The 12,347-nt window shown below is 42.8% G+C and overlaps 1 protein-coding gene across 1 annotated transcript in view; it reads left to right on the top strand.

Moving 5' to 3' along the window:
- The window catches only part of SF3B4 (splicing factor 3b subunit 4), a 207,389-nt gene that overhangs the window by 78,457 nt on the left and 116,585 nt on the right, over nucleotides 1-12,347 (top strand). The window lies entirely within an intron of this gene.

Raw genomic sequence — 12,347 nt, 5'->3', positions numbered from 1 at the left:
ACTCTTAGAGTTATCCACAGCTCTGGGTATTCACAAAGAGCCCCTGGAATTGCCCTTTGCAAATTTTCAGGCATTCTGTTATGTTTTTATTTAAATAACCTTACTTACATTTGCAGTCTTTTTCTGGAGGTTGGGAATCTTTAACATGGATTATCTCCTTCCTCACCAGTTTGGGGGTTCCAGATACATATTCAAAACTCCTCTTTGTCTCCATCATACATGATTGGGCCTCTAGGATTTATGAGGACCTAACATTGTCTTCTTTTGGAATTTCAGATTCCAGTTTTGGGTCTTCTCAAGAAGGAACTTAATGGGTAGAAACTGCACATAATTCAGAATATTTTTCCTTGTATCCCAGTACAGACTGACCCAACAATTGTATCAGATTTTGCTTGTTGAGCACTTTCAATGAGGGTAAAAAGCTGTGGGCCTACAGGGCATGTCAGACAGACCAAAGCACATCATTGTCAAAGGGAAACCAACTGACATCCATTCTGTAATATCTCCGTCTGTCTCTTTATCTGGGGCCTCGGGGACCCTTGCATGTCATTACAGACAATGCCACATTGATGTTAGCACTTGATTGCAAAGGGACACCAGGTCTTTCCCTCTGAGCTTGCTGGCTATGCAATCTTGGGAAGTAGCTGTCATTTCTTGATCCTCCAAGCATCTAGCTTTTTCTCAAAGCAGTATGTAGTGACGGACGAACTGAGCAGGACAAGAATAAATGATCACTATTAGAAATTACACAAGAGGGTTTTCCTGGGATTGATCAACTTAGTTGATCTGTTCTGATGTCAGTCTTCATTTATCCTTGAGCTATGGGACACTGTTCTGATCCTCTGAACTGGCTTGGCTCTTATAATAGATTGTTAAAACCAAAAACTCTCAAGCAAAGTCCCTACCCAGAATGCCCCTCTCTTGATTACCCCAGTTCTCGTTTGCCGCTCTACACCATTGGACACATTGGCCGAGACTCTCTGAGCTAAGTAAAATTTTAATAGTTTTTACTTAAAATTTCCTTCAACTGTTCTCTTCTTTTAACCTACCCAGTTAATACTTATTGTCCTTCTGTTTTTTTTCTGCTAGTATCCCTCTCTTTTACACTTCTGTGTTCTTGACTGTCATTGTTGGTAGTTTCTCTGTACTTGCATAAAGTGATTTTCTGAGTTTCTTCTGTGTGTCTGTCCTTCCAACCTTTGTACCTTTTCATACCTTTCCTACCATCGTTGGTAGTAGCCCTGTCCTTTCTACCTCCTGGTAGTTCTGGCCTACCATTGTTGGGTAGCCCTACTTCTCTTTCTTTCTTTCTTTCTTTCTTTCTTTCTTTCTTTCTTTCTTTCTTTCTTACTGCGTGTGTGTGGCTGTGTGTGTTTCTGCAACATGACTTTGTATCTAGTCAAGATGGCAGACACAGGTAAAGGCACTACAGGATTTAAGCAGTGCCGTGATTGTGACAGGAAAATGCCCATTTCCGATGGGCACATGGCTTGTGTTTGCTGTTTGGGCCCGGTGCATTTGCAAGAGGCCTTTGCTATTTGTCAAGCTTTTAGCCACTGGAACCTCGTAGAGAGAGAATAAACTTGTACTGAAAGGTCTAATTAAAACATCCTTTGAGGCTTTGCCCAGTCAGCCAAGAAAATCAAAGTCTGATGTTTCTTCACCGTCTTCCTCCAAAGTGGAACATGGAAAGAAGAGTAGTCTGTCTGTGTCGGTGTCCCCATCGACTCCGGCATTGAAGAGACCTAAACTTCGGTTCCCTCGCACTCAGCAGAACCAAAGCTAACCACTACAGAGGCTGTGGTACCGACTTTAGCGGCACAGACTGTGAGTGCAATGAAGGTTTTGATGCTGGTGATTACGGAACCGACCTCCCAGGTACCACCCCCTTCCCTCAGTGCCGCCCCTTTCTTTGGTGCCATCGATATCCTCGGAAGCAGATCTACCTTTCGTACTCAGGACTAGGTACTCCCTGTCAGTGGATCTCTTTGTGGGATATCTCTCAAGCTTTCATACAGAGACCTGAATCCCCTTCAGCCTTTTCTGTTCGTTACTCTAGGAGTCTGACATAAGTCTATGTTGTGAGGTTGGTTGATCAGCTCCTCATGGCTAGAGGTCTTACAAGTTCTTCCAAGTTTCACTCCCTTCCGAAGATGGAACCTTCTGTACTAGGACTCCACCAGTTATTCCTCCTCTGACCTCCCCTGAGGCTCATAGGTTATGACGCCAATACCCCTGGTTCTGGCAGTCTCTTGCTTTCAGCTCCAGTATCAGCCCTGAGTTCCTCAGCTTTTTCAGTTCTGGAAGACTCCAGGGGTCATAGCTCTGCTGCTGGGTCCGGGGGCTGTGGTTCTGCTCTAATTTTTCTGGAGCTGTCCTAGCAACTTGGAGCTTCGGCTCATGTAAGCTCCTCTCTGGCTTTGGCTTCGCTGACAATCTTGTTGAAGTGGGGTGGGGTCATGGTTCCATAGTTGTCTTTCCCTGGCTCCCATCCCTGTTTGGGGGTCCTGCCTTCCAGGTCACTGAGAGAGCCTTTTCCTTTGTAGTTTCTCAGCCAGTTCATTCTCTTTTGGAGCATTTCCCTGCGACTCTATTTTGCCCAGAGCTTCTTCCAACCTCAACACCTGGACAGCAAACACCAAAGTTGCAAGGATACCCCTGCACAGGGGCTTACCTCTTCAAGTACTCCACAGAGCTTCCCACTGAGGAGGTGCCTCAGAAGAGGACATTTAAGAGGAAATGCCTAGATTCCCCAGAGGAATCTGTCATGGAGGACATGGACTTCGATGAAGAGCAGGGTTCCCCCCGGTCACCCCCAGAAGACCTCTCCTTTGGAGACCTTCTTGAGTTATTAATCAGAGGGATGTCTGGAAGCCCAAGACCCTTTCTCAGAGGAGTCAGTGTATGTGTAGGCTTTCGGTGCTCTCCCATCTACCTCTTGGGTGACCATGCCTGCTGATGATCTCATTAAGTTGATTGCACAGCAGGCATGGAATGCCCCTGATTCTGTAGTCAGTCCCCAGGAGACTGGACAGAATTCTCACCGCACCAAATGACCATCATTTTTTTTTGCCAAGGGATTAGCAGCAGATGCCATAGTGGTTGCGGCAGCCGGAAAGAAGAAACTTGCAGAAGAGAGTTCCACTGTTCATCCTCCTAACCCAGAGTCCAGGGCGATTGGTTTGGGAAGCAAGTATACGCTTCATCGGCCTTCGCCTTACGGTCATTGAACTTCATGGCACACATTACTAGAATCCAGAGGGATCTGATTAAGGAGCTGTCAGATACCCTTGCAGGAGCTGTGTCTGAGGAGGTACAAGAAAAAGTAGCCTCCCAGCTTGCCATCATAGAGTCCATTTCTAACCCGTCCATGAGGCTCATTGTGCTTGCAGCTGAAGTGACGACTAGGGCAGCGGGTTCCGGCGTTGACATAGAGACACGCCTGGATGCACTTGTGTGAATTTGCAGAGCCATTTAAGTCTTCATTCATCAATACTCTGTTTGATGGATTGTTCCTGTTTAGCCCCAAAATCAGAGACCTTGGCCAGGTTGAAAAAGATGGAAAGACCCTGTCTGCGTTGGGCATATATTTTTCTGCTTCCCCGTGGTCCTTCTGCAGAAACCAGAAGAGCAGAAAAATGTGGTTCAAGAAATCCCAATGCAGGTATGCCAACCCTCCCGTATCCGCCGGGAGGCTCCCGTTTTTAGACCTAAAATACGGCCTCCCGGTTGCTAGCAGTAAACTCCCGTTTCCAGTCTATAGTCACTTTTATTCAAATCACGTGGTGCACGAGACTTCACTTGCGCGGTTGAAATGTTTACCATTTAGTAAATATGGCAACAAATAAGGCCATTCTGTGTCAAATTGTCATCGAGCAGCTTGAAAATGTTCTCACCTGTTGCACTTTCACTGCAAACCGGCACAGACAGAAGTGATGTAACTATCAAGCCATTTGAATGTGCATGTCACTTTTATTCAAATCACGTGGTGCACGAGACTTCACTTGCGCGGTTGAAATGTTTACCACTTAGTAAATATGGCAACAAATAGTGATAAAATCTATAAAAAGTGTAAGAAATGGATGCAGAAATATAAAGATGAGTATGGTAAAATCTTTAATTTCATTACAAAGTCGTCTAAAAGTGACGAGCATGCTTTCTGCACCATATGCTCTATTGACATATCTATTGGCCATGGCGGTCAAAATGATATCAAGCAGCACATGACATCGGCGAAATTAAGAGGTGAAACCAAGTCAATTACTTCATATTACGGAAATGATGACCTCCAGGTGATAAGAGCAGAGGCTCTACTGGCTTCAGCAATAGTAGAGCACAATTTGCCGGTATCCTTTGCTGACCATTTTGGACCATTATTGAGGCGAATGTGTCCTGATTCTAAAATCGCCGAGAAATTTGGCTGTGCTCGTACCAAGGCGACAAGTCTGATAAAACTTCATGGCAGATGACAGTGCAGATTCAGTAGTTAAGACGATTAAGTCTTCTTCTTTCAGCATAGTGACTGATGGTAGTAATGACTATGGAGCCAACAAGTTATTTCCAGTTGTTGTAAGACATGCACATTCAAATGGCTTGATAGTTACATCACTACTGTCCGTGCCGGTTTGCAGTGAAAGTGCAACAGGTGAGAACATTTTCAAGCTGCTCGATGACAATTTGACATGGAATGGCCTGTTGTGGACCAACTGTTTGTCACTGGGTTCCGATAATGCTGCAGTAATGTCTGGAAAACAGCATGGTGTTATTGCTTATGTTAACAAAAAACATCCATCAGTGTATTTCAGTGGATGCCCGTGCCATCTTCTGCACATAGCAGAGAAAGCTTCAAAGGAACTTCCAGTTTCAGCTGATGAACTCATCATTGACATTTATTACTTTCTAGACAAGAGCAGTAAGAGACAGGAAGAATTGAAAAAGTTTCAGGCTTTATGTAATGTTGAAGTAAGAAATATCCTGAAGTATGTCAGCACTCTGCTGTCATTGGGATTGTGTCTTAGACGCGTACTTGAGCAGTGGGAGCCACTTACAGAATACTTCCAAGTCCCAGGTCAAGGCACCTACAGTCACAAGTTCAGTGAAATGCAAGGCAGTCACAGACACTGCAAAAACTCCTGAAAATATATCTGCCAAAAAACGGTGTACAGTCATCAGTAACAGTCTTGGCAAAGCTGGTCAGAGTGTCACTGCAAAGATGGTTAGTAAAGAAAAACAGCATGATTCTTGAGTACCGACAAAACAGGTGGACCATAAAGAACCGCAAAAACCTGCTAAGACAGTATCAGCACCTTCAACGAAACTGCAGTCTCCTGTTGCTGTGATGAAGTCTTCTGATTGCACAACATCAAAACAAGAAAACAGTACTAGTAGTACTACTGGAAGCCATACAGCCAGTGAAGGTAGACCACAATGTATAAGGCGACTTCTGATATCACCACAGACGTAGCTGTATTGCTTGTTCCTTGACAACGTGTTACCAGATTTTGACAATGTCATAAACTGAGAAGAATACTGCTGTCTCTTCTCGAATCATTAGCAGTTCGTTTCATCAAGCCATCAGCAATAGTTGAAGCAACATGTATATCTGGTCTGGCATTTAGTGGTCGGTCCATTCAGAAGAACAATGAAGACTTGGTTTGTGGTGGTGCAGTCAGATCACTGATTGCTAAACAAGGTTTGTTGGATGACAGAGAGAAACTTGCCTTCTACAAAAGTGTAAGACGTTTCATGGAGACTGCAAGCAAATATATTGTCGACAAGATGTCACTTCAGGATCCTCTTCTGAAACATGCTGAAGTGGTGGACATTGAACTAAGAACATCAGACAGCTTGAGGTTTGCTTCTTTGCTGTACTTTGTAAAGCGATTTCCATGTCTGCTTCCTGAAGGTAGCAAACAACTTGATAAGTTACAACAACAGTTTTTGCTGTATCAGTGTGACAGATCATTGCCAGACAGTGTTCAGAAAGCTGAGAGAGCAGATGTGCAGTGGCATCTTATGGGCCAGCTACAAGATACTCAGAACAAGCCAAAATACGATGATCTTTCACATGTGATGAAAGGGATTCTGGTGGTACCACATAGCAATGCTGACTCTGAAAGAATCTTCAGTCAGGTCCGTCGAAACCAAACTGATTTCAGACCTAACATGGGGCCAAGACTCTTGCAGTTGATACTGATTGCCAAGACCAACAAATACCATGAAGACCAACACTGCTGTTCAACACCTTTCACTGACAAGTTTTTGCGACAGGCAAAACAGGCAATGGTTAAATCACTGGAAGGAGCCTCAAGTACTACTGTTTCATCAGATGGCAAACAGTAACGTTAAGACAGTGCACAACATGTCAGAGAAAGAAAATTAATGTATATAGTTATCAGTGACATTGACTCATTATTAGTGACTTTGTTGTCAGCTGTAAATATGTTTATGCTGTTTATAATGATAAAGTTTGATTGCTGCAAACATCAACATATCACATTTTGTTCTTCCAGTTTTCAAAGGTAAGCAATAAACATAACGAATAGTTGCAGTTGTACATGATAGGAGCAGTATGGAATGGTTGACAGTGCACTTTTTCACATAGATTTGTGTATCTCGTAGCTATTTTACCGAGTATTTGCATCCCTTAAAACTGTCAAAAATCCTCCCTTATCCTCCCGTATTTTCGAGGCCGGACTCCCTTTTTTCACAGTTTCCAGGTTGGCATCACTGTCAATGGCCTTTTCAGGACACAAGTGGCAGTAGCTCCCCTCGGGGTATGGGGGGGAGAGCACCAGTGGAAAACGCCAACCTTATGGCAGAAATGGCCCACGAAATCAGGGTTCCAGACATTCTTTCTCAGGGAAACCCTATCAGCGCTTCTGAAGGGAGGCCTGATCTTGCCTCTGGTGGCAGTCTAGGGAAGATATCCTTGCAGCGAGTAGCCTGGCAACAGATAACCTCAAATATTTGGGTGCTAAGGATCATTGCCAGAGGATACTACATTCCTTTCATTCTCACCCCAAGAACAGGCAGGAGAATCCCCGATGTTCCACACAGTCACTGGAATCGGGCCGCAGTAGAAATTCAAAAGCTGCAAGATAAAATAGTCATCCAAGAAGTCCTACCAGACCAAAGAGGATCTGGATTCTACTCAAGGTTCTTTTTGGTGCCAGAAAAGACGGGACTTGAGACCAGTTTTGGATCTCTGCCTATTGAGCATGTTTGTTTAGCAGGCAAAATTCTGGATGGTTATGGTTCAGTCTGTTCTACCCTTCATAGGGAAAGACAATTGGATGTGCTCTATAGACCTCCAGGATGCCTATTACCACATAAAAATGGACAAGCACTCCAGGAGGTTTCTCCACTTCCAGCTAGGAGCCAGACATCATCAGTTCAGAGCTCTACCATTTGGTCTCACCACAGCTCCCAGGGTGTTCACCAAGTATATGGCAGGAGTAGCAGCTCACTTGAGATTGTACGGATTCTGGGTGTTTCTATTTTTAGACAGCTGGCTCATCACAGCTACCACCAGGCATCTACTAGAGCAGACTAGAGATTTTATTCTGCACACTTGTGCTCGTCTAGGTTTTATGGTGAATCTTGTTGCAAGGAAGACTTTTCCTGGTGGATGGAATCAGAGGAAATTCTCTTTGGCCAGCCCTTCACTCCTCCTCAGCCCAAGGCCATAGTGACCACGGACACCTCCTGGATGGAGTGGGTGGAGGCATTACCTGGGCAGAACAGTCCAGGGCACTTGGTCCCCGATAGAGGCTGATTTGCATATCCATTTTCTGGAGTTGAGGGGGAATGCTTATAGCATTGAAAGCCTTCTAAGTTGCCCTCCCTCTAGGAATGATTGTTTTTCATTCAGACAATATGTCAGTAGTCTGGTACATCAACAAACATGATAGAACCAAGTCTTACTCCCTGTGTCAACAAGCTCTTAGAGTATGACAATGGGCGATCTCTTCCAACTGTTTTCTGATAACAATGCATATCCTTGGGGAGCTCGAACATGCTAGTGGACAATGTGAGCAGATGCTGCCTCATGAGGGGGTCTCTCAATCCCAAAGTGGGGAAGGAGACTTTACTTCACTGGGGCCAGCCTTGCTGTGACCTTTTTGCATCACCCTGGACAACAAGTGCAGCAGCTACTTTGCCCTAATCCCTCCACAGGAGGAGTCTCCAAGAGATGCTCTCCTTCACGACTTGGCCCTTGGGACTGCACTTTGCCTTTCCTCCCATTCCACTAATACCACTTTTCTTGAAAGCCATCAGGTTGAAAAGCAAGATGATCCTCATTGCTCTATTCTGGCCTCAACATCTACAGTTCCCCTTTCTTTGGCCTCACCTAATTCACCGCCTATGGACTCGTGACCCGAATAAAGTCTCCTGTCCCATCCACAGAGACTGGTTCACCCCAATCTCCGAAATCTCAAGCTTTTACAGCTTGGTTCCTCCAAATTCCATTAATTGTCAGGTGAGAGAACCTGTCCTTCCCAGTCCGAAAAATTTTGTTTAGCTTCCCATAAGCCTTCCACCAGGAGACTTTACCACAGTAAGTGGAAAAGATTCTTGTTCTGGGCAAGTGACAATGGTATTGACCCCTTCTCTGCACCATTTGAAAAGGTGTTGGAATTTTAGCTATGCTTTTTGAGCAGGGAGCATCTTCTTCTCCTCTTAAAGTCCAACTAGCTTCTATTTCCAGCTTCCATGATGGTTTCGAAGAGCACACATTAATTTCTCATAGGTTGTACAGTGTGTTTATGAAATAAGCCTTGAGGTTAAAAACACCTTATAAGGAGCCTCTCGTTCCTTGGGATCTTGATATGGTTCTGTAGTCATTGGTCCATTCCCCTTTCGAGCTGGTGAAGTTCCTTTCATGGAAAACCATTTTTCTGGTAGCAATTGCATCCGCCAGAAAAATCAGAGATTCAAGCATGATCTTCAAATCCTCCATATTTGATTTTTCATAAAGACAGGGTTTCACTAAGAACCAACTCGTCTTTTCTTCCTAAGGTGGTATCTGAAGCTAACATTAATCTATTAATTTACCGGTGGTCTTTCTTAATTTCTCTAATAATGGAGAGTATTATTTGCACTTGTTAAACGTTCACAGCCAATTGCGTTTTTAATCTACAACAAGAGAAATGTTGAACTACCTGCACCAGTAAAGGCACATTCTACTAGGACAATAGCCACGTCTTTCTTTCACTCAAAGGCTTCCATGGATGAAATATGTGCAACAGCAACCTGGGCTACTCCACTTACCTTTATCTCCCATTACAAATTGGATCTGGTCTCCAGGGGAAGAGCGTCCTTTGGTTCTATGGTGCTCAGGAATATCCTTTCGTAAGACCTCCCAAGATGTAAGGTACTCTGTCCCACAGATCAAGGATAAATGAAGATTGACATCAGATAAAGAAGTTATGTACTCGCCATAACATTCTATCTGTGTTGTCGATCTTCATTTATCCATGATACCCCACCCACCTTCCTCTCCTTCAGGCTTCTTGGAGGAACAAACTCTAGTCCCAGTTATCTGTTATTTAATTTATGACTTCGACAAAGCCTCTACAATTGCAACAGGGCTGTCGCTCTCTTTATTGTCTTCTTTTATAGCTCCAAACTCAATCTGAGGTAGTCTAGAGAGGGCCATTCTGGATAGGAACTTGGCTCAAAAGAGTTTTTGGTTCTCGTGATCTATTATAAAAGCTGAGCCGGTTCAGAGGGTCGGAACAGAGTTCCATAGGTCAAGGATAAATGAAGATTGACAGCATAGATGGAACATTATGGTGAGTACATAACTTTTTTGCCTCCTTTCAAAATAGACACATAACCAGAGTTTGTTCTAGGACTCCTTGTCTGTAGACCAAGGGAAGTCGATGCATTTCCTCCTCTTCAACTGATGTACAAGGTCATTCTCAAAATTCAGAGGGTGTATGCTCCTTAAATGCCCATGCAGCCTTTTCTAAATAGGGAAAACAAAATAAGTGTTTTAGGGTTAGGTTGTTAGAGCATTTGATGGATATTGGGTATAAATACATGGAAAGCTCAGTAGCTGTGCATTTTTCTCTCTTATCATGGGGGGAGGGATGAAAATTGTCTACAAAGTACGATTTTAGAGAAAGTTTTTACTGATATGGATTTAAAACACAAGTTACTTTTAGACGAGAGCTTATTTATTTTGAAATATGGGACACTGGCACCCAGTGGATTTAATTTAGAATGTAACTGGAAAATGCTTTTAATAGGGTCTGTGGGATTGGTTATAAAATTTAAATGTTTAATTTAATGAAGGTTTTGATTTGTTCTGAATGAGAGTATGTATTTAAATTCGTAATATGAGTTTGTTCTTGGACTCTTGAAAGGCTTTTGGCCAAGGCGCTGGCGAGTGTGATAGTGCTTTATAATAAAGTTTGGGTCATTTATACTGGCCTTGGTGGTTTTTCTAGTTTCCAGTTTCCTGTTTGTGCTTATACTGCAACCAACTTGCCTGAATGATTTGATTCTGATAATTTGGGCACCTCTTTCATGAGGATTTGCACAGGTACTAAAGGAGGCAATAAAACCAGCCACTAGGAAATCGTATATTGGCAAGTGGAAAAGATTTTTTTGTAATTGGTGCATAGCCAATATGCAGGGACCTAATAGAGATTATGTACGCGGATTGCTGTTCGTGGAATAGCCGTTCCAGGACGTAACCCAAGGAGGAGTTGTATATCAACTTCGAGATCGCACTGCAGTGGAGAAAAGGGCAAATTTTAAAAGGTTTTGTTTAGTTTACCTTATACAGTGCAGTACTTCCTTGTCTGCCAGCTGTTAGGTTTCGATGATTTTTTATGATGATTTTGCTCTTCGATGAACACAATATTCGCTGAATAGCGGTTCAATTAAGTTTTTCTTCTGTGTGTGAACATTGACCCATTATATCTAGTTCTTTGTTCAGGCCACACTGTGATTGTGTGTTCCCCATACCAGCCACCCAGGAGGATTAAAAAGGAACTTTGTCCTGTTTATGACTGAACCTTTTTAGGATGTTGGAATGTTTTATATACTTACCATGACATAAGATTCAGTCTTTGTCTATCAACCCTCCCTCCCTCAGTTATTGAACATAGTTATTCTGGACATTGTTAATCAGACCTAATTAATCTAGACACTGAAAATCTCTCAACCCTGGAATCTTATCAGTTTAGTTTTATTAAAGGCAGTTCCTGCCTTTTTTTTAATTAATGTATTTAAAAAATCCACAATCAGTGGATAGCACTTATGCAGTACGTGTAGCACATCTGGACTTGTCCAAGGCCTTTGGCACTATTCTTTGTGTAGGTGTGTTGACAGACTTTCAAACCCCTATATAAATTATATGTTGTATAGTGGCTAGTCAACTGATTGCTTGATTAAACCTGTGTGGTAAGAATCACAAGTGCCACTTCTGAAAGCAAAAAAAAAAATACTAGTGGTGTAGCACAGAGCTTGGTGTTGTCCTATATGACATCTGTTTCTCAGACTTTCAAGCCAACATTCTTGACCTGTGGTTGTCTAAGTTTGCTGAAGACTTTAAATTGGGCAGTGGTATTCATTTCTGCTTTGAATTACAGTTGCTTAATAAAGGTTAAACTATGTTAACAATTGGTGCAAGGGCAGTGGTCTCATTTTGTACGTGAAAAAAATTTAGTGTTATTCCATTATGGTAAACAAAACATTTCTAAGTTTATACCATATAGGGGATGCACCCCACCAGCCACTGTCATGCGGTATCCAGGTGTTCTTGATTATCTTTCGATCATCATGTGCCTGTACTAGTTAAGAAAAACCTACTTGACTCATTTAGTTGTCAAAGATATCTGCTGTTGAGCCATACAAGTTTTTCCTCTTTACTAATCTCTCATCAGACACCTGGCTCTTTTTGGTATGCATTTGTGTAAACATATGACTGTACTTAAGAGACATCAGGGATTCCAAAAATGAGCAAAGGCTTCATAACCCTCAGTTATCCAGACAGACTGGCAGCACATTTCTTTGTGCTTTATTTCTTGTAGACTCCTCCTTAGTGAGCTGTGTTGTAGCTTTTTGAGTTACAAAAGCTCTGACCCTCTTTGACCTTGTGTTTCTTCATAGAACAAATGGTTCCTCAAGTACCTGGTTAAAGGACCTAAATCTTCATCAAAAGATGAATAAATTAGATTAGTTTGTTTGTCACAGAGCTGAGGGATACTTTGGGATGTCAGGCTTCTCTCCATTTCAAGCAGAGTAACATCTTTGCCACCCTCAAGGTAAACGCAAATAATTTGAATAGGCAATCTCAATTTTCCCTCAGTGTACCCTGAGTTTCTTCCCTT

Source organism: Protopterus annectens, chromosome 8.part0 (genome assembly GCF_019279795.1).
Source record: "Protopterus annectens isolate FY-2018-M chromosome 8.part0, PAN1.0, whole genome shotgun sequence".
Classification (NCBI taxonomy): Eukaryota; Metazoa; Chordata; order Ceratodontiformes; family Protopteridae; genus Protopterus; species Protopterus annectens.
Note: the sequence above shows the minus strand (reverse complement) of the source record. Positions and strands in the feature narration are given on the sequence as shown.